This window comes from Helianthus annuus, chromosome 3 (genome assembly GCF_002127325.2).
Source record: "Helianthus annuus cultivar XRQ/B chromosome 3, HanXRQr2.0-SUNRISE, whole genome shotgun sequence".
NCBI lineage: Eukaryota > Viridiplantae > Streptophyta > Magnoliopsida > Asterales > Asteraceae > Helianthus > Helianthus annuus.
In genome coordinates, this window is record NC_035435.2 from 24,511,252 (window position 1) to 24,536,975 (window position 25,724).

The following is a 25,724-nucleotide window of genomic DNA, read 5'->3' on the forward strand; positions in this document are numbered from 1 at the left end:
ATTCAAAGTTCAAAGCATAACACTAAAAACGGATGACATCACAAAAGCTTGCGTTCTTGATAATCACTTGAACATATTTTCCCAAAGCCGTCCACTAATCTCCTGTAATACATGTTAATTTTGAAAACGTCAACAAAAGTTGAGTGAATTCATGTTATTTTGTTTTTGCATCAAATGAGTCTCCAAAACATTTGAAGTAATAAAATTCGTTTTTGTATAGTATGATAAAAAAAATTGTATGATCATTAGTGTGTTGCAAGGACACTAATATGTATGCCGAATAGGAGGCAACCAAACCTTGACAATTTATCGTGTGTGTCAACGACACTAGTTTGGACACAAAGGCACTCTTGACGATCGTGGTTATCGTTGTCGTTAAGAGTGGGGCTTGCCAAAACCCAAATAGATCTATCCGTTTGTTCCTCGGTACTTGTTTATTCATTAATGGCCCCTTTATTTTAAACACCTATCCGCATGTGATCAAAATAGTTTCATTGTATTATCATACTATTTATAACATGTATACATCCCCGAAGTTTAAAACTATAAACATTCAAAGTAAAAGGGGAAAACATGAACTCACAGATTTGCGTTCCGTGCAAATCTCTATTCGATTCCTTGTTCGCGGTTCGTTTCTCGACCTACAAGTGTTCTAATCTAGTTAGACACTTAGGTTTTTCTATCTTGTATTTTGTTTTTGTGTTTTCATATATATATATAACTTCCTTGTATATATACATTTGTTTTATTTTATTTGTGTTTGAATGGGCTTAATTTATGTTTTAGAATTTAAGTCCATTTTGGGTATTTGGTGCTTATGGGCCTAGCCTAAATAACTTTGTTTAAAAATATGGGTCAAACCCAAATTAATTTATAGGAGTGGGCCTTAGCCCAAAACATTTTATAAAGGTAGGCCTAGCCCAATTTAGTTTATAGTTGTGGACTTAGCCCAAGTATTTTGTAAAGTGGGCTTTAGCCCAATTTTGACTAAAAATACATTTTAGTCCATTGTTTTGTAAAAGTGGGCCTAGCCCAAATTTTGTTTATGAGAAATGGGCATTAGCCCAATTTTAATTTATAGACCACTTTTTAAACTACATAATTTTTGGGCTAGTAAATAAAAAAAAATAAATAATAATAATAGTAATACTTGTATTTTTATAAAAATCTAATTTTTATAAAAATTGTTATTTATGCCATTGTTGAACATTTTAGTGCATAAACTTGTGTGACGGTTCGTATTTTATTCTAGTCATTTACTACTTGTCGGTTTTATTTATTCGTATCATTTATCCCGTTTGTGTTGTCCGTCACGTTTTACCATTTGCTTTGTTTGTGCCATTTTTGTTTGTCCAAAAGTCCATATAGTCCAATTGTGTCCGAATTTGTCCATTTGTGTTTTCGTGTCCAAGGATGGACATTTTATTTCATTTTCAAGTTTATATATATTTTATTGTAATTTTTAGGGATGTGTAATAATTTTGCATTTGTTCCTACTAAAACTAACACATGATGTACATATCAAAATATATAAACTTATGATACTTGATGAATATTTTTGTAAGTACACATTTTATCCAAAAATATATACTTGTCATTTTTATTTAGAAATCTTTTTATAAAACATGGATTTATGACTTTGTCCAAAAATTGTTTAACCATGTTTAAAGACCTCAAATAATAATTTTAGTCACAAACTTCTTTGTTTAACAACTTTTAATACATCACAAAATTTATAAAAATTTTGCCATGGTTTTGTTTGAAATATGGATTTTCCCCAAGTTTATACAAAACTTGTTTTCAAATTATTTCAATACAAAACATCATCAAGTATCAATATCTATCACATTTTGTCAACGAAAGTAGCATGAACATGATATTGTTCTTAACTTTCCCAAAAAGGAAACTTTATTCCTTATTTTTGCCAAAAATTTGTAAAACGAGATTTTATGAAAAACTCTTGTTTTAGATGTCTTACAAAGTCATTTGAAGCATAAATACGTATTCAAAATGTTTACTACTAACATATTTCTTGCTTTTGATCCTTTCCAGAAATGGAAACTTTATTCAACAAATTTTTCAAAAATTTATTTTCTTGTTTTTAAATGGTTTTTCACATTTTACTAGCATGCATGTTCATCAAAAACTCATGTTCATCACTTTGTTGATGAATCTTGGTTGATCCTACATGCATGTATGTAGATCATCTTTTTGAGTAAGAATAACCAAGATTCAAGTTTATTAGTCTAGATTTCTCCAAGTTCATCTCATAATCATAGAAAAATCATGGTTAAAAATAATGATTTTTAGTTGTTTCTTGTTGTTTTTCATATGTGATTATGATGAACTTGTAAAAGAAATCAAGATAGAAGTAAGACTAGTGTAGTGTTCTTACAATTTTTGCTAGGAAATAAGGATGAAGATAAGAAAAATCTTGATGATTTTAAACTTCAAGTTCCACCAAGAAGGCTCCTAATAGCTTTTCTAAACACCCTTGAAGCTTCTTTCATCCATGGATCTTCATATGTGCAAGAACTCTTGAATTTGAAGTTTGAAATGAAGTTGGTGTGAGGGTGGTTTGGTTTGGCCGAAATTTTTAAGAGAGAGAGTGGAAGAGTAGTAAAAATTTTTGATGGTTTTGGGATTATGAAAGAGAAGGTGGAGTGTTGGAAGGTTTACTTGGATTAAAGCTACACTAATCATGCTCTCCTAGTTCCAACACAACAAGTTAAACAATGGTGGCATTGAGAGGGGCCCACCAATTCGAAAATCAGCCAAGGGAAGGGGATTTTTGCTGAATTTTTTTTATAAAATTATTGTTTAAACTCAATACTTTAAGCATTTTTAGAACTTTGATATTTTATATAAAAATATCTACAAGGTTTTAAGCTCTAATATTTTAAAGTAATGTGACACTAGGTAAAACTAGTTCACCAAAATTTTTAGTTTGTAATTCGGGTGAAAAAGTCGGTTCGGGTCCTGTACCGGGTTAAATACTGACACCGTGTTTTATTTAGATAAATACATAACAAAAATTATTTTTGCACTTGATTTATTATTCAAATAATTAATCCAACTTTTTGGACTAAAAATTTTATTATTTTTGACACGGTTCCGGTACCGGCTTTGCTGACTGGCAGTTACTGAACTAGCCGTGTAGCTTAACGCAATAAGATTTGATTGCGGATTTTGTGTCGTTTTTAATACCCATTATATTATTTATGTCAAATAATATTTATTTTTGGGTTTTTCGGACAGTTACTGTTTCGCTCTGCGGAATGCTGTACATTTCCGTAGGATTGCTGTATTATTTTGCGGACTTGGACAAATTGATTTTTAATTGGAATTTTGTAAATAATTAGACACATAATATTTTTGGACAAAGCTTTTTATAGAATATTTGTGTAGACATAACTGTATGTCTTGTTTTCATTGTGTCAGACTGTACCGCGACTAGTACTGACAAGTATCGTTTATTCGCGTTCCTATTGTTAGTCTAGGATATTGTTTCTAATCGCAACGGATTCGTTATCATACTTCACTATGATTTTAGTAATTCCTAGACTCTCAAGACTTTAATTAATTAAAATTAAGTCAAATACGCGAAAATAATAGTCGAAATAGTTGTTCAAGTTGTACGGAATTACCGGAATTTTGCCGTTTGTCACATTCTCCCCCTGTTAAAGAAAATTTCGTCCCGAAATTTTTAAATCTGCGTCCCTTCTTAGTTGAGACTTTCTTAAACAAATGAGGGTACTTCTTTTTGATTTCATCTTTTCGTTCCCATGTGAACTCGGGTCCTCGTTTCGAGTTCCATCGGACTTTGATTAGTTTGATTCGACTTCTCCTCGTTTTGTGAATCTTTGAATCTAGAACCTCAACAGGTTCTTCGATGAAATGGAGTTTGTTGTCTACACGGATTTCGTCCGGGGGAATAATAAGTGATTCATCCGAAAGACACTTTTTCAAATTCGACACATGAAAAGTGTCGTGAACGTTACTGAGTGTTTCAGGCAATTTTAACTTGTAGGCGACGTTTCCAATCTTTTCCAAAATCTCATAAGGTCCTATGTATCTCGGGCTAAGCTTCCCATGCTTACCGAATCTAGCTACGCCTTTCCACGGCGAGACTTTTAGCAACACCTTGTCTCCAACCTCAAAGGACAACGGTTTGCGGTGTCTGTCCGTGTAGCTTTTCTGTCTGTCTCGAGCCGCCTTGATACGGTCTCGAATTTTAAATATTTTATCAGTAGTTTCTTGAACTAACTCAGGACCTAACCGTTGTTTGTCGCCTAGTTCTGCCCAGCATACAGGAGATCGACACTTTCGGCCATATAATGCTTCAAATGGTGCGGCTTTAATACTCGTGTGATAACTGTTATTGTATGAGAACTCCACTAGAGGCAAGTGAGTATCCCAATTTCCACCTAAGTCCATCACACAAGCACGCAACATATCTTCTAAAGTTTGAATTGTGCGTTCACTTTGGCCGTCTGTTTGGGGATGAAAGGTCGTGCTCAAATTTAATTGGGATCCAAAGGCCTTTTGAAAAGACTGCCAAATCCTTGATATAAAACGACCGTCTCGGTCAGAGATTATCGACAAAGGTACACCATGTCTTGCTACAATTTCTCTGAGATAGATTTTAGCTAACTTTTCAGTACTATCTTTTTCCCGGATAGGCAAGAAGTGAGCTGACTTGGTTAATCGGTCGACGATTACCCAAATCATGTCGTGACCACGAGAAGTCCTGGGTAATTTAGTTACGAAATCCATAGAAATATGTTCCCATTTCCAATTAGGGATTTCGGGTTGTTGTAGCAATCCAGAAGGTTTTTGGTACTCGGCCTTAACTTTAGCACATGTTAGACATTTTCCAACATATGTCGCAATATCACCTTTGATATTAGGCCACCAATAAAATTCCTTGAGATCGTGATACATCTTATCTGTTCCAGGATGTATCGAATACTTCGATTTATGAGCCTCGTCAAGAATTAGGTCTCGAAGACCACCAAAACGAGGAATCCAAATTCTATTCATGAAATATAAGGCTCCGTTCTCTTTCGACTCTAATTGCTTTTCCATACCTCTAAGCATTTCTGCTTTGATATTTTCTTGTTTTAATGCTTCTTGCTGAGCATTAAGAATTCGAGAGGTAAGGTCGTTATGAATTGTAAGCCTTAAAGATCGCACACGCAAAGGTTTAACTCGTTCTTTTCGACTTAGAGCATCCGCGACAACGTTCGCTTTGCCCGGATGATATTTGATCTCACAATCGTAGTCATTCAACAATTCGACCCATCGTCTTTGGCGCATATTTAACTCTTTCTGGTTAAATATATGTTGTAGACTCTTGTGATCCGTGAATATCGTGCATTTGGTCCCATAAAGGTAATGACGCCAAATTTTTAGTGCAAATACCACTGCACCTAACTCTAAGTCGTGTGTGGTATAGTTCCTTTCGTGAATCTTTAGTTGGCGTGATGCGTATGCAATAACTTTCTCCCTTTGCATCAACACGCATCCTAACCCTTGTCGTGAGGCGTCACAATAGACTACGAAATCATCCATACCGTCTGGGAGTGACAGAATTGGTGCATTACATAGTTTTTCTTTAAGCAGTTGAAAAGCTGCTTCTTGTTTCTCTCCCCATTCAAATTTCTTATCTTTTTGAGTGAGAGAAGTGAGGGATTGTGCAATCTTCGAAAAGTTCTCAATGAACCTTCGATAATAACCGGCCAATCCTAGGAATTGACGTATTTCAGTCGGTGTCTTAGGTGCACTCCAATTCTTTATGGCCTCAATTTTCGATGGATCAACGTGTATGCCTTTCTCGTTGACTACGTGTCCGAGAAATTGAACTTCGCGAAGCCAAAATTCGCATTTGGAAAATTTCGCATACAGTTTCTCCTTTTTCAACAACTCAAGAATAATTCTAAGATGGTGCTCGTGTTCATTCTTGTTTCGTGAATATATCAATATATCATCGATAAACACTATCACGAATTTGTCAAGGTAAGGCTTGCACACACGGTTCATTAAGTCCATGAACACCGCTGGTGCATTTGTTAAGCCAAAAGGCATAACAAGGAACTCGTAATGTCCGTAGCGAGTTCGGAATGCCGTTTTTGGAACACTTTCTTCTTGAACTCTGAGTTGATGGTATCCTGATCTCAAATCGATCTTCGAATAATAGCTTGATCCTTGAAGTTGATCGAATAGATCGTCAATCCTCGGTAATGGATACCGATTCTTGATTGTGAGTTTATTCAACTCTCGGTAATCTATGCACATCCTAAAACTTCCGTCCTTCTTCTTCACGAACAACACTGGAGCTCCCCAAGGTGAGTGGCTTGGTTTGATGAAACCTTTATCCAACAACTCTTGAAGTTGTGTGGATAATTCTTGCATTTCCGAAGGAGCTAATCGGTATGGAGACTTTGCCACAGGTGCGGCACCTGGAATTAAGTCTATTCGAAATTCGACTTGTCGTTGTGGTGGTATTCCCGGCAAGTCTTCTGGAAAGACTTCAGGGAATTCCTTCACAACCGGGATTTCCTCAAGTTTTAGCTCCTTGGCCTTCTTGTCAACAATGTGCGCTAAGAATGCTAAACATCCTTTTCGTAGGCACTTTCGGGTTTTCATACAAGAAATGATTCGTAAAGGTATTTCGTTTTTCTCACCGTGAACAAGAAGTGTTTCGTTATTAGGAAGAGGGATTCGAATGATCTTGTCGTAACATACGACTTCGGCTTGGTTGGAGGATAGCCAATCCATTCCAACTACAATATCAAAACTACCTAGTTGAACGGGCATTAGGTCAATTTTGAATTTTCGTCCTCCTAACTCTAAGGAGCATCCTTTAATAATGTTATTGGATTCAATCACCTTTCCATTCGCTAATTCGATAGTGAATGGAACATCTAGTTTAGTTGACTTTAGTCCAAGCATATCTTTAAATTCTAAAGATATAAAACTAAAATCTGCACCGGTATCAAATAAAATAGAAGCGAAATGATCGTTGACAGGAAACGTACCGGTGATTACGTTGGGATCCTGTCGCGCTTCTTTGGCTCCAACCACAAAGGCTCGTCCGCGGCCTTTGATTTCTTTCGGACAGTCTTTCTTGAAGTGTCCCATATCACCGCAATTGAAACAGCCTTGGTTTTGTCCTCGTTCATTATCGTTTCTGTTGCCTCCTTCTTTCTTAACTACCTTGTTGTTACCCCAACATTTTTCTGTGCGGTGCCCCATCTTTCCACATTTGTCACACTTGATATTTCGGCAACTACCCGTGTGATGAAACCCACATCTGTTGCACTTAGGTGCATTCCCCGCATATCCTTTCGATTCTGTTTCTGCTGCTGCTACGAATGCCTTCCCCGACCTCTTTGGGGGGTTCTCCTTTTTCTTATTACCTGATTGAGATCCTTTCTTGAATTGTGAGAACTTCCGCTTATTGTCATGTGAAGTGGATTCTCCTTGTTTTTCCTTCGCTTTCTCGGTACCCTTCTTGTCAAACTTATTCATCCTCTTCGCTTCTTCAGTTAAACTAACAGAAATCGTGATGGCCTCAGTGACCGTGGTAGGATGTGAAGACGTGACCATACTCCGGATCTCGGGTGCCAATCCCCAAATATACCTTTCAACTCGTTTAAACTCTGGAGTTACCATGTACGGAACTACTCGTGAAAGGTCATGGAATCGTTGTGTATACCCATAAATATCTGGTCCTTCCATTGTTAGATTCCAAAACTCCGTTTCTAACATTTGTAACTCTGCCCTCGAATAGTATTTCTCCCTCATCATCTCCTTCAGTCTATCCCACGTAATGGCATACGCGGCTGCATCTCCCAATATTTGTACTTGTAGATTCCACCAAGATAAAGCTTCAGCCATGAACATACCCGAGACATATAACACAGTCTGATTAGGGGTACAGTTGCTCATGCGGATGACGGAATCCATCTTCTCGGTCCAACGGACGAAAGCTACGGCACCACCCGTGCCATCAAAATTCAAGGGTTTGCAATCAAGGAATTGTTTATACGTGCATCCTGAAATGTTTGGTTCTCAAATTGTCAAAAATATATATTTTTCAATAAATATTAATGAGAATTCCTTTGAAAGGTTAAGAGTAACCAACCGTTAGTAGGATTTTGGGGTACTGGTGGAGGTTGATCTCTCGGCCCATCATTTCGATTACCACGGTTTGCCTCATGCTGTGCAATCGCATCCGCGATGCGTTGGTTTAGTAAGGCATCAAGCTCAGCTTGAGTCGTGGGTAAAGGATTTTGAACATCACGTAAATTCCTCCTTCTTGGCGCCATGAATCTTCATATGAAAATCATATAAAGAATTTTAGACCAATATTTAAAATAAATATTGTCATCCATGGGCTCAAAATAGAATGTAACACATCACCACAACACATACATACATCAAAATGGGATAGATCGATCATATCTCGTGCAAAAACATCCGTACAAAAATCATAACCAACATAAAAACAATTCCAACAATAACAAAACATAAAAGAAGAGATACCACATACATATATATAGACGTCAACTTGTTACAAAATGTTTGTGAAGAAACAAAATATAGTTAGGAGTTACATTACTCCAAAATTCATGTCATAAACAAAATACAACTACAAAATAGATTTTTCTTCACATGGTTCTTCATCGTCTTCAAGTTGATTTTATATATATCTTCAAAAAGTCTCTTCTATTAGTCTTCTAACCTGCTAAGGGGATCTACCTCCTAATGCGACCACATACCAAGACTAGAGTGGGGGTGGGGGTGGGGGTGTAGATGCATCAATGACCCCACGGACATAAGCCATATCCTCCTCTAACGCGCTAACGCGTCCCTCAATAGATGGACGTAAGGCATGGTGTGAAGGAAACAACGGTGCTGGAGGAGATGGTGGTGGAGGTGATGTCGGTAACGGTGGTGGAGGAGGAGGGGATGATGTCGGTAGTGGGGGCAAAGGGGATGAAGATGGTACGGCACTCGCAGGTGCTCGAGAAGCAGACTGTTGAGCACTAAGCTCATGAAGGCGACGGAAAACGATGCCGAGCTGAATCTCGACAGATGTGAGCCTGAACTGATCAGTGGACGAAGGCATGTGACTCGGATAGTATGGGTCATGGGGACTCATGCTCAGTGGAGGATATGCAGGAAGATCTGCAAAGTATGGAGACGGGTAAGTGACAGTACTGTGCATGGAAGTAGGAAAATGATATGGATCTCCAAACAAAGGAACTGAAGTATGCAAAGGATACCCCGTCGTAGGGTAGCTAGGAGTAGTGTAGGACGGCCCGGCAGCATACGGGTCGAAATGAGAACTGACCGTGGATGTGACAGGAGTAGCAAAAGATCCGAACGGCGGATAAGGAGGTAAATGCTCATCTGGCATAGTCGCACCACTCAACGAGTAGTGAGCTGGTCCAGTAACAGGAGGGATGATCGGATGGACATCTAGGAATGTAGTGGGCAAAACAGGATCAACATGTAATGGTAACGCCTCCGTAGGCGGGGGTAACACTGTGTCAGGGGAGTGAAGTGGAGATGGAGTCAAAGGTGTAGCAGGGGATGAAGATGAAATATCAATGGTGGTAGCATCGGGATGAGCAACCTCAAGAATAGCAATATCAAAATCAACACCGATGCCTAGATCATCATGAAGGTGCTGGACAGGAACAACAGGGATGACCATGTCCTCGACATCGTCATCTGGTATAGGATCGACAACAGGAGGGACGTCATCGCCGCCCTCGGGGCCTACAACATCGAGTGGAATCGGAAGAAACGCAACAACATGCTCACCCTCGGGGTGACCATATATAATCATGTCATGAAAGTGGGGGATAGCAAGCACGTCATCCACCGGTGGGATGTCGGCTGGATCAGGATCAGGAAGGGCGAATGGCTGGAAATCAATGTCCATCCACTCGTCATCAGAAACCTCCTCATCGGAAACGAGTATAACGGGTGGGGCAGGATCGTCTAATGGTATGTAGTCGGCATCAGAGGCATGACCCGCTGAATCTGTGTCTGAACTGGATGACATGGTCCTGGCAAAATAATCCGTACAACGTATACATGTGAACAACTTATAAATAATAGATTTTTGGGCAATTGTACTTTTGTGTTCATTGTTTATATCGTTTATTATTTCAAGTTCGACTTATTGTTATCGTGTCTAAACCCCATAGACTTGTACCAAATAAACTAGTCTTTGGTATTATCGTTTCGAACTATCATTCAATACTACTACATAGTATCCTTGCATTTTTGTTTTGTATTAGTGGACGCTTTGTAAAAATATAATGTAGAACGCTTGTTGTAAAAAAAAAACATCATTTGAAATTGTAGACTAGACTCAAAAGAATCTTAGTTCACTACAATTGATGCTCTGATACCAGGTCTGTCACACCCCGATTTTCGGTTTGTACGGAAGCGTATGGCGAGGTGTGACGAGAGCGGCAATCGTTACAATCAATCGAGTAAACAACATATTTGAAACATAAAAGATGTTCATCCATACATTTGATTCAAAACCATAATTTACATTACATATGTCTTGTTTAAAACTTGAAACAACAACAACAACAACTTTAACTACATTATTCAAAGTTCAAAGCATAACACTGAAAACGGATGACATCACAAAAGCTTGCGTTCTTGATAATCACTTGAACATATTTTCCCAAAGCCGTCCACTAATCTCCTGTAATACATGTTAATTTTGAAAACGTCAACAAAAGTTGAGTGAATTCATGTTATTTTGTTTTTGCATCAAATGAGTCTCCAAAACATTTGAAGTAATAAAATTCGTTTTTGTATAGTATGATAAAAAAATTGTATGATCATTAGTGTGTTGCAAGGACACTAATATGTATGCCGAATAGGAGGCAACCAAACCTTGACAATTTATCGTGTGTGTCAACGACACTAGTTTGGACACAAAGGCACTCTTGACGATCGTGGTTATCGTTGTCGTTAAGAGTGGGGCTTGCCAAAACCCAAATAGATCTATCCGTTTGTTCCTCGGTACTTGTTTATTCATTAATGGCCCCTTTATTTTAAACACCTATCCGCATGTGATCAAAATAGTTTCATTGTATTATCATACTATTTGTAACATGTATACATCCCCGAAGTTTAAAACTATAAACATTCAAAGTAAAAGGGGAAAACATGAACTCACAGATTTGCGTTCCGTGCAAATCTCTATTCGATTCCTTGTTCGCGGTTCGTTTCTCGACCTACAAGTGTTCTAATCTAGTTAGACACTTAGGTTTGTTTTTGTGTATCATACAAATATTCTATCTTGTATTTTGTTTTTGTGTTTTCATATATATATATAACTTCCTTGTATATATACATTTATTTTATTTTATTTGTGTTTGAATGGGCTTAATTTATGTTTTAGAATTTAAGTCCATTTTGGGTATTTGGTGCTTATGGGCCTAGCCTAAATAACTTTGTTTAAAAATATGGGTCAAACCCAAATTAATTTATAGGAGTGGGCCTTAGCCCAAAACATTTTATAAAGGTAGGCCTAGCCCAATTTAGTTTATAGTTGTGGACTTAGCCCAAGTATTTTGTAAAGTGGGCTTTAGCCCAATTTTGACTAAAAATACATTTTAGTCCATTGTTTTGTAAAAGTGGGCCTAGCCCAAATTTTGTTTATGAGAAATGGGCATTAGCCCAATTTTAATTTATAGACCACTTTTTAAACTACATAATTTTTGGGCTAGTAAATAAAAAAAAATAATAATAATAATAGTAATACTTGTATTTTTATAAAAATCTAATTTTTATAAAAATTGTTATTTATGCCATTGTTGAACATTTTAGTGCATAAACTTGTGTGACGGTTCGTATTTTATTCTAGTCATTTACTACTTGTCGGTTTTATTTATTCGTATCATTTATCCCGTTTGTGTTGTCCGTCACGTTTTACCATTTGCTTTGTTTGTGCCATTTTTGTTTGTCCAAAAGTCCATATAGTCCAATAGTGTCCGAATTTGTCCATTTGTGTTTTCGTGTCCAAGGATCCAAGGATGGACATTTTATTTCATTTTCAAGTTTATATATATTTTATTGTAATTTTTAGGGATGTGTAATAATTTTGCATTTGTTCCTACTAAAACTAACACATGATGTACATATCAAAATATATAAACTTATGATACTTGATGAATATTTTTGTAAGTACACATTTTATCCAAAAATATATACTTGTCATTTTTATTTAGAAATCTTTTTATAAAACATGGATTTATGACTTTGTCCAAAAATTGTTTAACCATGTTTAAAGACCTCAAATAATAATTTTAGTCACAAACTTCTTTGTTTAACAACTTTTAATACATCACAAAATTTATAAAAATTTTGCCATGGTTTTGTTTGAAATATGGATTTTCCCCAAGTTTATACAAAACTTGTTTTCAAATTATTTCAATACAAAACATCATCAAGTATCAATATCTATCACATTTTGTCAACGAAAGTAGCATGAACATGATATTGTTCTTAACTTTCCCAAAAAGGAAACTTTATTCCTTATTTTTGCCAAAAATTTGTAAAACGAGATTTTATGAAAAACTCTTGTTTTAGATGTCTTACAAAGTCATTTGAAGCATAAATACGTATTCAAAATGTTTACTACTAACATATTTCTTGCTTTTGATCCTTTCCAGAAATGGAAACTTTATTCAACAAATTTTTCAAAAATTTATTTTCTTGTTTTTAAATGGTTTTTCACATTTTACTAGCATGCATGTTCATCAAAAACTCATGTTCATCACTTTGTTGATGAATCTTGGTTGATCCTACATGCATGTATGTAGATCATCTTTTTGAGTAAGAATAACCAAGATTCAAGTTTATTAGTCTAGATTTCTCCAAGTTCATCTCATAATCATAGAAAAATCATGGTTAAAAATAATGATTTTTAGTTGTTTCTTGTTGTTTTTCATATGTGATTATGATGAACTTGTAAAAGAAATCAAGATAGAAGTAAGACTAGTGTAGTGTTCTTACAATTTTTGCTAGGAAATAAGGATGAAGATAAGAAAAATCTTGATGATTTTAAACTTCAAGTTCCACCAAGAAGGCTCCTAATAGCTTTTCTAAACACCCTTGAAGCTTCTTTCATCCATGGATCTTCATATGTGCAAGAACTCTTGAATTTGAAGTTTGAAATGAAGTTGGTGTGAGGGTGGTTTGGTTTGGCCGAAATTTTTAAGAGAGAGAGTGGAAGAGTAGTAAAAATTTTTGATGGTTTTGGGATTATGAAAGAGAAGGTGGAGTGTTGGAAGGTTTACTTGGATTAAAGCTACACTAATCATGCTCTCCTAGTTCCAACACAACAAGTTAAACAATGGTGGCATTGAGAGGGGCCCACCAATTCGAAAATCAGCCAAGGGAAGGGGATTTTTGCTGAATTTTTTTTATAAAATTATTGTTTAAACTCAATACTTTAAGCATTTTTAGAACTTTGATATTTTATATAAAAATATCTACAAGGTTTTAAGCTCTAATATTTTAAAGTAATGTGACACTAGGTAAAACTAGTTCACCAAAATTTTTAGTTTGTAATTCGGGTGAAAAAGTCGGTTCGGGTCCTGTACCGGGTTAAATACTGACACCGTGTTTTATTTAGATAAATACATAACAAAAATTATTTTTGCACTTGATTTATTATTCAAATAATTAATCCAACTTTTTGGACTAAAAATTTTATTATTTTTGACACGGTTCCGGTACCGGCTTTGCTGACTGGCAGTTACTGAACTAGCCGTGTAGCTTAACGCAATAAGATTTGATTGCGGATTTTGTGTCGTTTTTAATACCCATTATATTATTTATGTCAAATAATATTCATTTTTGGGTTTTTCGGACAGTTACTGTTTCGCTCTGCGGAATGCTGTACATTTCCGTAGGATTGCTGTATTATTTTGCGGACTTGGACAAATTGATTTTTAATTGGAATTTTGTAAATAATTAGACACATAATATTTTTGGACAAAGCTTTTTATAGAATATTTGTGTAGACATAACTGTATGTCTTGTTTTCATTGTGTCAGACTGTACCGCGACTAGTACTGACAAGTATCGTTTATTCGCGTTCCTATTGTTAGTCTAGGATATTGTTTCTAATCGCAACGGATTCGTTATCATACTTCACTATGATTTTAGTAATTCCTAGACTCTCAAGACTTTAATTAATTAAAATTAAGTCAAATACGCGAAAATAATAGTCGAAATAGTTGTTCAAGTTGTACGGAATTACCGGAATTTTGCCGTTTGTCACATGAAGAAAGGATTTTGCCTTACTAGACTTATTTGTGCTAAGTTGATTAACAAACTGCTTGATTCAAATAAAGTTGAGATGGCTTATAAGCTTTTTTTAAAGGTTAAAAAAGTCGTCATGATGAAAATGCACGGAAATATTGGAGAGCTAAAGGGTGGCACTTTTGAGATTTCACAAATATTTGCAATTCAGCAACGGGCCTAAGTATATTTTCTCAGTTTTTTATATCTCTCGCTCTCTGTGTCTCAAGTATTTATGTTCATTGTTATTTATTTGCGCTCTATTATTTGAGTTCTCCTTCAAATGAAACTGCTCAAGTCAAAAGTGTTCATAAGAATAGAAAAGGGGAAGCGTATAGTATTAGGAGACTAGGAGAGTGTAGAAGAATCAAGTACAAAGAAAGAACTACAAAGGGCCTAACAGTTCAGAAGATAATAAATCATAGATGTTCAGAGTTTGTAACGATTTTCCACCTGTTATATTAATTAACTCTCAAGAAGTAATAACATAATAGTTTATTAATAAAGTTTTTTGTTTGGCAACATAGTTTGAAAAAATGGCTGAGGCGTGCGCCTCGAGGCGGGACACCCAAAAAACGAGTTTGAGGCGGCGCCTCAAGGGGTTATTTTGTATGTGCGCCTAATAGGGCTGAGACAGTAGAAAAGAGGCGCCTAGGGGGGTTTTGATGTTTTTGACTTTTTATGTCAATTTCAAACATTTCATGTCTTTTTTATGTGTGTTTTTGATGAATCTCATAATGAAATTAGTTAGTATTTTATTTTTTATAGGATATATAATTATTTTATTAATATTTTAATTCTGCCCCAGTTCGCCTCAAGGCGTACACCTTGTGAGGCGTCAAGGCACGATTATGTACTTTTAAACCTTGGGTGGCAAAGCTGTAATTGGATTGTGCTAATTGCCAAAACTTAAATAACCATTATTCGATATTCATTCAAACCGAATTTATGTAACCATAAAACTATATTGGGTCTAAACTTTCTCATGTACCCCATTAGAGATAGAAGACAACTCAAAGCGACTTGTTTTTAAGTAAAGAGCTCAATTGCCTCCTCTATTAAATAAGATGAAAAGGTTAGTATATTATTTTGTAGTCTTAGCTTACATCCTTTTATTGTGTCATGATTTTGTATTCACAAAGGGTCACAAGGATAAATAGACGAAAATGTCGTGAAGGTACCTAGTGGAACCACATTTTTTCCCGGACGCTGCCGTTATTGGTGTACCACTAGCTAGGTGTTTTAAAGTCAATATTTATTAGGTTTGAACCAAGATTGCCCAGTGGAAAGAAGAAGCCATAGCTGCCCTTGGAGTGAGAATTGAGAAAAAAATAATTTCGCATTTTGACCGAGGTTTTTTTATTTTTTTTGGTTGGCCAAATGTTTGAATTTTTAGGAGTAGTTGCACAAGCTTCTTAGGGTTGAAGATTTAACTAAATTGTGTTATAGATTGTTTTCCAATATTTGAAGATATAACTAAACTGTGTTGTGTAACATTGCATCTATTTATTTTTTAGGACAAAGGGATGTCGTCTACAATCTCTTGTATTGTTGTTTCTTATGTCAATTTGTTGGTTTATACTCGATTGCTCTTTGTGATTGATATATTACTTGTCTTAGCAAATTGGTATTTAAAAAAATTACATGAAATCCGCCACGCAACGTGCGTCAAAAAACACAAATATCCGCGGCAACGCGCGGGTATTCCCACTAGTTTATTATTATGACCATCCTTATATGATTTTAGTTTAGTAGACTAAAATAATAATAAAAGACTCTTTGATAAGTCTTTCTTAATTAATATAGTTTTATCTTATTAAATGAGGAAAATATTTAAGTCTTTGATTTTATCTTTTAATTAGTTTAAAAGTGGCTTCCTTGGTCCAGTCGCCAACATCCCTCAATCTTTCCTAGCCTTTCGACTAGTAAAGTAAACGATATGCCACAACAAGATTGGTTTAAGGCCATGTTGGTTATATTATCTTTTTATAACTTAACCAATTAGTGGTTGCATTTCAAGCTTTACAAATGGGATCACGTTTAGGGATCTTTAGTATTACCAAAGTGATTTAGCCATCAAATTAATTAAGTTACAGAATAAGCAAAATGGGTACCATTTCACGGGATATCTTCTATTCCATCAGATTGCCTTATTCCCCATTAATATATCATCTTAACTTGTATCCCCCCCCCCCTCATCGGATCCGGTGCATTACCAGAAGGCTTCCTAAAGGATCTCAAGGTAATATCAAAAGCAAAAGCATCTGAGCCTTCCAGATTTTATAGTTGTTGCGCCTGGAAAGCTTCACTTAAACGAAGTTGGAGATGTTAACAGTTAATGCCTGAATATATTTCAGGTCTTGTGTTTGTGCAGAAACATCAAGTGCATTCGATGAACCAGCCATCTCCATTGGCTTATTTTAACTATGGGAAACAAGTTCTTTCGAATATCTTGAAAAGAAATGTATACTTGAAGGTTACTCACGTTTCACACCTTGAGAAATGGTTTATAAATATAAGATATTGGTTCACACCCTCCCCAGATGGATGCATAATTGAGTAGTGAGGGTCGGTGAAAGTGAATAAGTAAGGAACACCAAAAATCGTATTCAGTTGTACACTTTACTTAAGTAAGCAATATTTCATCATAAAAATAATATTGTACAGCTACAGCTGTACTATATACTACACAACCACTAAGGAGGACTGTGTCAAATTTGATTTAGAACCATAAAACAACTAAATGAGCGAATACTATTGCGTTCACTGGTTCTAGAAACATTCACAACGTTGGGTAAAAGTTAAAATTCAGACTAGCTTAGTCAACATGTCACATCATTCCAAATCTTATTTTTTCCACAACACTAAGGCTGGAGGGTGTGGAGGCGCCACCCCTGCCATCTCACCTTCAATGACACCGGTGGGGCTCCACCACCCATACCATCATCTTTAGGGGGGGGGGAGGAGGCTATAGGTAGCTCACCAAGATGGTAACGGAAGATATGGGGCTCCATCGAATTTGATGGGCTTTAAAGGGGTCGCTATAAAGCCCCTAGCCACACCTTCCACACCCTTCAAGTTAAAGGAATGGGCTTTAAAGCCCTTGTGTGACGTGGCGATGATGTCACGCTGAGGTGGCAGTGATAAAGCCCCTAGCCACACCCTCCAGCCTAAACCATTACAAACCTCCACATCACACCCATCTTTTACATTTAAAAAAAGGTTTGTGACTTTGTGAGGGCCATCATTTTCCAAACCAAGGTAGTCCAGTGGAACCCGGACCACCATGGTCAAACCATCACAATGCGGGGGTGGTCCGGATGGTTGGTCCGATTTTGGACCTGGATTTCATGCTGCAGCGTTGTGGTGACGTTGATAGCTGAAAGACAAGGAGGTACATGCACAAATCGGCCTTTGTCCTGATTGATGAGTGTTATGTGCCTCATGTCCAAGGCTTGATACAAAATTACTATTGAACCGGGGGTCTCATTGGAAGTAGCCTTTTTATTCTTACAGGGTAGAGGTAAGGCTCTCTACATCTTACCTTTCTCAGACCCTACCTTAGCTTTGTTATTAGTGGGATTTCCTGAGTATGATGATGATGATTTCAAATAGCAGCGTTTTAGTTGCTCTAACCGTGTTCAACGGGTTGGCGGGTTCACCGAACCTGATACGAATTTCATAATTATGGCAAGACGATATTATTATTGCTGAAGCATGAAGATGTTTTGATCGATGAATTGGTCACATGAATGTAGTACAAATAGTTGATGGACAGGTGACAACAGATGAATGAAGCTTGTGTGATGTGTCTTTAGACTATCTCAATTGGGCTATTTGGTGCCTTTACCATTGGAGCCCATCCATTCTAAGAAGCATTTAGGTAAGACTCCCCTGCACAAGGGTATTAGTTTGCGTTGGTTCATGTAATGAGGTGGGACCAAAGTAAAAAATGAAACGTTTGATTGCTGTTGATGCAGACCATGGTGGTGATTTCACTGATGAGGATGAAATTTGGGGGAAGATGAAGAAATTTGGGGTAGATGAAATTAAATTTGGTCTTTAATGATGTAAAGGGATATTTATTTTAATAAATTTAATTAATAATAGGTAATAATTGTTGATGCAGATTTTGTGTCCGATGCTTGTCGAATAGATTAGTTATTATTTTACGCTGAATTTGTAATAGTTAGTGAAACGGTCTATCGAACGTGTATAGACCCGCTCGTTTGAAGTGGTCAAACGAGAGGGTTATTCGGTTGACCGTGTGTGTTTGCTAGACAAGTTATGGTTGCTTATGTTGGTGTCGAAGGATAGGGCATCGAAGGATTGTTGACATCCTTCGATGAGCTCGAAAGATATCCATCGAAGGTTGAAGATGGACCTCGAAGGATATGGTATCCTTCGAGGCATGTGTGTGTCTTTCGAAAGCTGGATAGTCGACAGATGATCTGTCGACCAGTCAGCTTGATCCTTCGACTGTGCAACCTGTGTTTGGTATAAATACCAACACCTTGTCTTGTAAAACACAAGAGTGAGAGCACAAGTGTGTGCTAGAGAGTGAATGGAGGTTTGAGTCCTCACCGGGAGAAATCACCACTTGATTTCTCCCTGGATGTATACTTCTTTGGTATTAGTTCGGTTTCCATGTAATCGGGCCGACTTGTAATGTTTACTACCGGATTAATACAAAAGTTGTTTGTTTATCATCTCTTTATCTCTTCCATCTATGAACATGAACACGAGAATCACGGATTGGATCCCGAAACACGGACCTACAATTGGTATCAGAGCCATGGTGCCCGATTTAGTAAAACTAACCGTTTACTAAGTCACATGTGCTCTAGATCTGTGATTTTTGTGGGTTTTTGTTCAAGATGTAAAAAAAAAAAAAAAAAAAGGTGAAAATGAGAAAAACTCAGATCTGGACCCGAATATTCAGATCTGTGATAAAACGAGTGTTGGGTTTTATGTTTTTCTCCTAAAAGTTCAAGTTTTCTTCATCAAAAATTGTGTACAAAGTGTTTCATCGCATCTGCAAATTTTCCCAGGTCCCTGTGTTCATGATGTTCTTCACATCTTCATAGTTTGAAGGATGTGAAGAACTTCGAAAGATCAGGTTGCTTTTTCGAAAGATCAGTCCTTTAGTCGAAGGGTAATCCTTCATTGATTCGAAGGATCATTCTTTGTTTCGAAGGGTCAAGTTCTTTTTAAAAAATCAGTTCTGATATGACAGCAGCTGATGTGTGTCAGATCCAGATCTGACATGTGCCAGAAAAGTCAACTTCACAACCTTCGAAAGATTCTTTTCTCGAAGGATTATCTCACAACCTCGAAAGATCAAATCTGTTCGAAAGACAGAAACTGATCTGTGAATCATCTTTCGAGACCGAAAGATATGTGCTCGAAACCCCCAACAACTTCGAAGGATGTTTAAATAAATAAAAAAAGGGGCGGTTGTTGACTTTTGATGAGAAAAGTGAAGCAATGTGATTGGGCAAAATGAAGTAGTGGGGCGGTGATCAAACTGGGATTGGGCGGTCAACAATTATCAATGAACCTTTGACTTTAGTGGGTGGCAACACACATCAAGCTTTATGAATTTTGTCTATAAAGATAAAATAATAAATAACCTTTTGTGTTTGCTGTGCACCGCCAAAGTAAAGGATAAAGACATGTCATGATGGTTGTCGGCTGTGATGTTTTCAATTTAAGGAATTCACATGGGCAGTGCACATCAACAAACAATCTAATTTGATTGGATTATTGGGGCGGTGTATTGGGCCAATTAAACAATAAACAATAATTGAAACACATGGGCCGCATGGAATGGAATTTGGGTGGTGGACAGTTTGTTTATAAAATTTGCATTTTAATGTTTAATGGGTTTAGACAAACTGCTCATTGATTGGGCCTACAAGAACTAAGAGTGGGGTCGGGTATTTGCGGAGTTGATCTGAATCGCGCTCCTAATATCAAGGTCAAAATTTGTATGGATTTTGGGAGCGCGCGGAATGATTCGGAACGATGAAAACAGAAGATGATGAAAGCTTGATGTTTGAAAATTGTGGGGTAGTCACGGTTACCGATGCAGTGTCAAAAATGGTAACGCGACTATTATGGGCCAAAAACAACACGGTATGTTCGCTTCCGCACATCAGTATTTATGATTGTTACCGGTTATTCGGAAATGTTCGAAAGGATTTTGTTTATTGTCATATTCTCGCATTTGAAGACGAACGTATGAACCTGGAACGTCTATACCGATCCTAACGAGTTCACAAAGTCTTTGGAGGGATACAAGTCGGATCCTACGGGGTACTAGGCGAAATTTCTTTATCAACTAGAATATGCAACGAAGAAATCTTTTTGTTTATTGTCATATTCTCGCATTTGGTAACGAATGAATGAACCTAGAATGTCAATACCGGTCCTAACGAGTTCACAAATTCTTTGGAGGGATACAATTCAGATCCTACGGGGTACCAGGGGACGTTCTTATTCAACTAGATTATGCAAAGAAGAAAGTCATGTTCGTGAATTTTCGGAACCGAGAACATTCAATGAAGATTGATGACAGTTCCGCTCAGTGGAGGGAATTGGTGAACATTTGACGACAGTTTCTTTGAAGTGGAAAGAATCTGTTAAGGTTTAGAGATTTTACCAAAGAAATGGGGGGATAAAAATTTTCATTTGTTGAATTTCTTCGGTAAATTTCTAAACGCAATCACAGGTGGTAGAGTTTGTGATTTTTCTGGTGATACAAGCGGTTCGGAGTGGAATGTTTTGCACAGACACATATTTGAGGATTTTAATTAATTCTCCAGCCAGCGTGAAGGGTTTTGCACGGAAACATACAGGTATCTAAAGTCGACAGTTGTTTCAAAGCGCTGTTTACTGAAGACCTGGGGGAATCTTTATAGAAGTTGATAGTTCAAGGCTGAAGACCTGCAGGATTCGGTTTTGGGTTTGATATTTCTTTGGGATTTTACAGGGATCTGGGGGTAACTCAATTCGTTGAGTTTGCAAACGATGTACTTGGTCAAGCTGACTTCCTGAGTACTGATGCTGAAGATTCGTAGTGCATTACGTGGTCAACTTCACAAAGGCGAGACAATGAGATCTGGATGTAGTGAAACTAAGCGTGCCGTTTGGTTGAGCTTGCAAGGGATACACTTGGTCAAGCTGACTTTCCTGAGTGTTGATGCTGAAGATTAAAGTGCATTACTTGGTCGATTTCACAAAGACGGTTTACAGAAGACAGTTCACCAGAAATCTCTATCAATGTAGTATGCTTGAAGATCAAGACTTGATGCAGCTTTTAAAGAATGGAACCCTTATCAAATGCCGGTTGGAGTATTGGAAGATCAGCGGAAGATCGGTCAATTGAGCCTCTTGAGGAAATTGCACAACACTCAACACGGATACGCGTACTTTAAGGGGGAAACATTATACAAGGAGCATCAAGATACTACTTACCTGGATCATCGGTCAAGGGGGAATTGGTTAACACAGAGAAGATGAATACTTGACTGAAGATCGATTGCAGTTGCATGTTCAGCATTCGACAGCAACGGACAAGGGGGAATTTGTTGATGCAGATTTTGTGTCCGATGCTTGTCGAATAGATTAGTTATTATTTTACGCTGAATTTGTAATAGTTAGTGAAACGGTCTATCGAACGTGTATAGACCCGCTCGTTTGAAGTGGTCAAACGAGAGGGTTATTCGGTTGACCGTGTGTGTTTGCTAGACAAGTTATGGTTGCTTATGTTGGTGTCGAAGGATAGGGCATCGAAGGATTGTTGATATCCTTCGATGAGCTCGAAAGATATCCATCGAAGGTTGAAGATGGACCTCGAAGGATATGGTATCCTTCGAGGCATGTGTGTGTCTTTCGAAAGCTGGATAGTCGACAGATGATCTGTCGACCAGTCAGCTTGATCCTTCGACTGTGCAACCTGTGTTTGGTATAAATACCAACACCTTGTCTTGTAAAACACAAGAGTGAGAGCACAAGTGTGTGCTAGAGAGTGAATGGAGGTTTGAGTCCTCACCGGGAGAAATCACCACTTGATTTCTCCCTGGATGTATACTTCTTTGGTATTAGTTCGGTTTCCATGTAATCGGGCCGACTTGTAATGTTTACTACCGGATTAATACAAAAGTTGTTTGTTTATCATCTCTTTATCTCTTCCATCTATGAACATGAACACGAGAATCACGGATTGGATCCCGAAACACGGACCTACAATAATAAAGTCAGATGGACCATTTTGCCTGTGAGGAAAAAACAGAATAACCATACTTTATTACCCAAATATCAGGTAATTTGATTTTTAGATTAAAACGGCAATGAAAGTGAAACCACAGGGATCCAGATTTAAAAGTTTTGAGATTTTAACTAAAATGAAAAAAGTGACCAAACCTTAGGGACCAAAATGGCAGTTTACTCTAATACAACAACAACAACAATAATAATAACAATAATAGCAGTAATAATAATAACAATAATAAAAATAATAATAATAATAATAATAATAATAATAATAATAAGAATAATAACTTAATTTTAACAATAATAATAATTATTATTATAATATTGGCAACAGTTATATAATTTTAACAATAATAATAATTTTAACAATAATAATAATAATTATAATAATTTTAACAACAATAATAATGATTATAATATTAAGAATTATAACAAAAATACAAATATTAATAATAACAATAACAATGTAATTTTAACAATAACAAGGCCTTGTTCGTGTTCGTTCGGTTCGTTTACAGCCCTACAACTATATGTATAACTATTTTTTCATTGGAAAACCCCCAAAGCACACTCTGTGTTGCGGCAGGGCGTAAAATGGTGTCAAATAGTACTAATGTCACACAACCGTTATCGACCACCAACACTGACTCAACCTAGGATCTGCGTGTTGTGACGAACCTGTTAAACATGAAAAAATATAGGTGAAAAAGTTGAACCACACATTCACGTTGCGTCATGTTAACTTGCAAAATTTGAAACAAAACATAAAAAAGTTGAACCACACTCGTATGTTGCGTCGTATTAACTCGAAAAATTTAGAACTATACGTAAACCGAAAATTAGCCAAAGATGAAAAGTATAAGTGACAAAAGTTGTGAAGTTAAATTGAAAATAATGAAGAGTTTTGGATTAAAGTTAAAAAAAAATAAATTATGTAGGGTTAAAATTGCAAAAGGTAAAAACCTTTGGGTTAAAAGTAATGAAAAGTTTTGGGTTAAAGTTAAAAAAACAAATTATGTAGGGTTAAAATCGCAAAAGGTAAAAACCTTTGGGTTAAAAATAAAAAAATCAAGTTTTTTTTTTTTTTTTTAAAACCCCAAAGCACAATGTACAAGTTCAAATGCATATTTTTGTTGCTTATTTAGAGTAATAAAATATTAATAATAACAATAACAATATAATTTTAACAATAATATTAATTATTATAAGAATAATACAAATATTAATGTGATACCTCCTGTATTGAAACGGATTGCCCGAAGTGGATGATTGATAATTATCATATAGTGGTGTGTTACGAGGCTCATAACCATATCCACCATATCCACCGTATCCACCGTATCCTCCATATGTATCCGAACTATCTTGTTGCACGTAAGAAACTTCACCCCGTATCCGTAACCCGGATACGATTGCTGCGTCGGGTAATATGGTTCATCAACAGGTGCATTCTGAGCACCGTATCCTACGTATCCATCCAGATTATCTTGTTGCACGTTCGGAGATTCATACCCGTATCCGTAATCCAGATACACTTGATGCACCGGGTAATATGGTTCATCAACAGGTGTAGTCGAAGTCTCGTTCAAGTCTGGCAACTGTATTTTTTGATCAACAGGGACGCCAGACACAACCTCCTCCTCCTCCTCATTAGCATCATTTACTCCCCATGCATCGTTAGAATAGTGATTAAAGAAATAATTCCCGTCCCAAAATGATGACATTTTAACAATATTGTGTTTGGTACAGAGGAAATGAATGTATGCAGAACAAGTGAATTGAAAGGAATTGAAATCGTGTTTGAGACAATAGGCAGAGATGGATGTCTAAATACACTTTTGAATTCACAATTATATGCCTCGTATAGCTCTATACTCTGCGTATAGCTTTATTCACGTGCCTAGACAACATCGTATGAGTGTCAATTCTGTCTGACATACGCTGCGTATAGGTCTATACGCAACATCTAACTTTTTGTACATACGCTTCGTATAGATCTATACGCAGCGTACGTTAGACTGATTTGACATGGTACTAGGTTTGACTGTCTGGTCGTGTACCTACCCCTTATCTACGCTCCGTATAGACCTATACGCAGCGTAGAAGGGTAACGCTATACGCTGCGTATAGGTCTATACGCAGCGTAGGTAAACTCTAAGTGTGTAGATAGCCAACCAATGTGTGCAGATAGTTTCTTCTTTTAGAAAATATGTAATATCTTCTTATCAAAATGATAAATATATTATGTGTGGATCAGGGGCGGACCCACATAGAGTGGTTCGGGGTCCCCGGACCCCAATGTTTTTAAAAAAATTTAGTAGATTCGGTATATTAAATTGTAGAAGGACCCTATAAATACAATTAGGTGGACAACATAGAAAGAAAATGAAACCTGATGTAGTGGTAAATCCCTCTCTTTACCAATAAGAGCTCATGGGTTCAATACTCGTATAGCTAGTTTTTGCTGTTTTTTTTAAATCTAGTTCAAACCTTGCTATGACTCGACCCGAATGAGGACCAACCTGAAAATTTTAACATTTTGCTATGAAAATTTTAGACACCAAAAAAAATAGACCTCATTGAAAAAAAATCCTGAGTCCACTACTAGTAGTCTGATATCTATTGGTCCTTCACTCCTTCCTTCACAATTCTTTTCCCACATGCTAATATACTTTTGCAGGTCGGTGGTTTGTTCAGATCACATGTTCTTAGAAACATATTAGGAATTACATTAATTTATAAGAATACGAATTTTTGGGTGATTTCACAAGCCTTATGATAAATGTTTTTCACCCGCAAGCACATCAACTACACCATTATGCGTAAGCAATGCTCTAATCTACGAACACCATAGGATGAAATCATTCTATCCATCCAACTTTTTGAGATCGAACTTCATACTCACCATTCTTGTGAAAACCAGTTTATGAACATATCAATTCTTAAAAAAAAACCAAATCGAGATCCAAATATCTAATATCACTTGTTGAAAAAGATTAACTCAGAAACAATCTCAAACAACATGGAAGAACATCAATTTTTTTTAGAAGAATTTAGCATTTTTATTTCATTCCAATCATCAGGGCAAATTA

The 25,724-nt window shown here is 36.6% G+C and overlaps 1 long non-coding RNA gene across 1 annotated transcript; it reads right to left on the reverse strand.

Annotated features, from left to right (window-relative positions):
• Positions 1-29: 29 nt before the first annotated feature.
• Positions 30-13,310, reverse strand: LOC110891754. The gene is made up of 4 exons (XR_004889268.1): positions 13,063-13,310; positions 11,222-11,279; positions 584-641; positions 30-102 (listed from the first exon to the last, which is right to left on the reverse strand). It is a non-coding gene; the product is annotated as an uncharacterized LOC110891754 (long non-coding RNA).
• Positions 13,311-25,724: the final 12,414 nt, after the last annotated feature.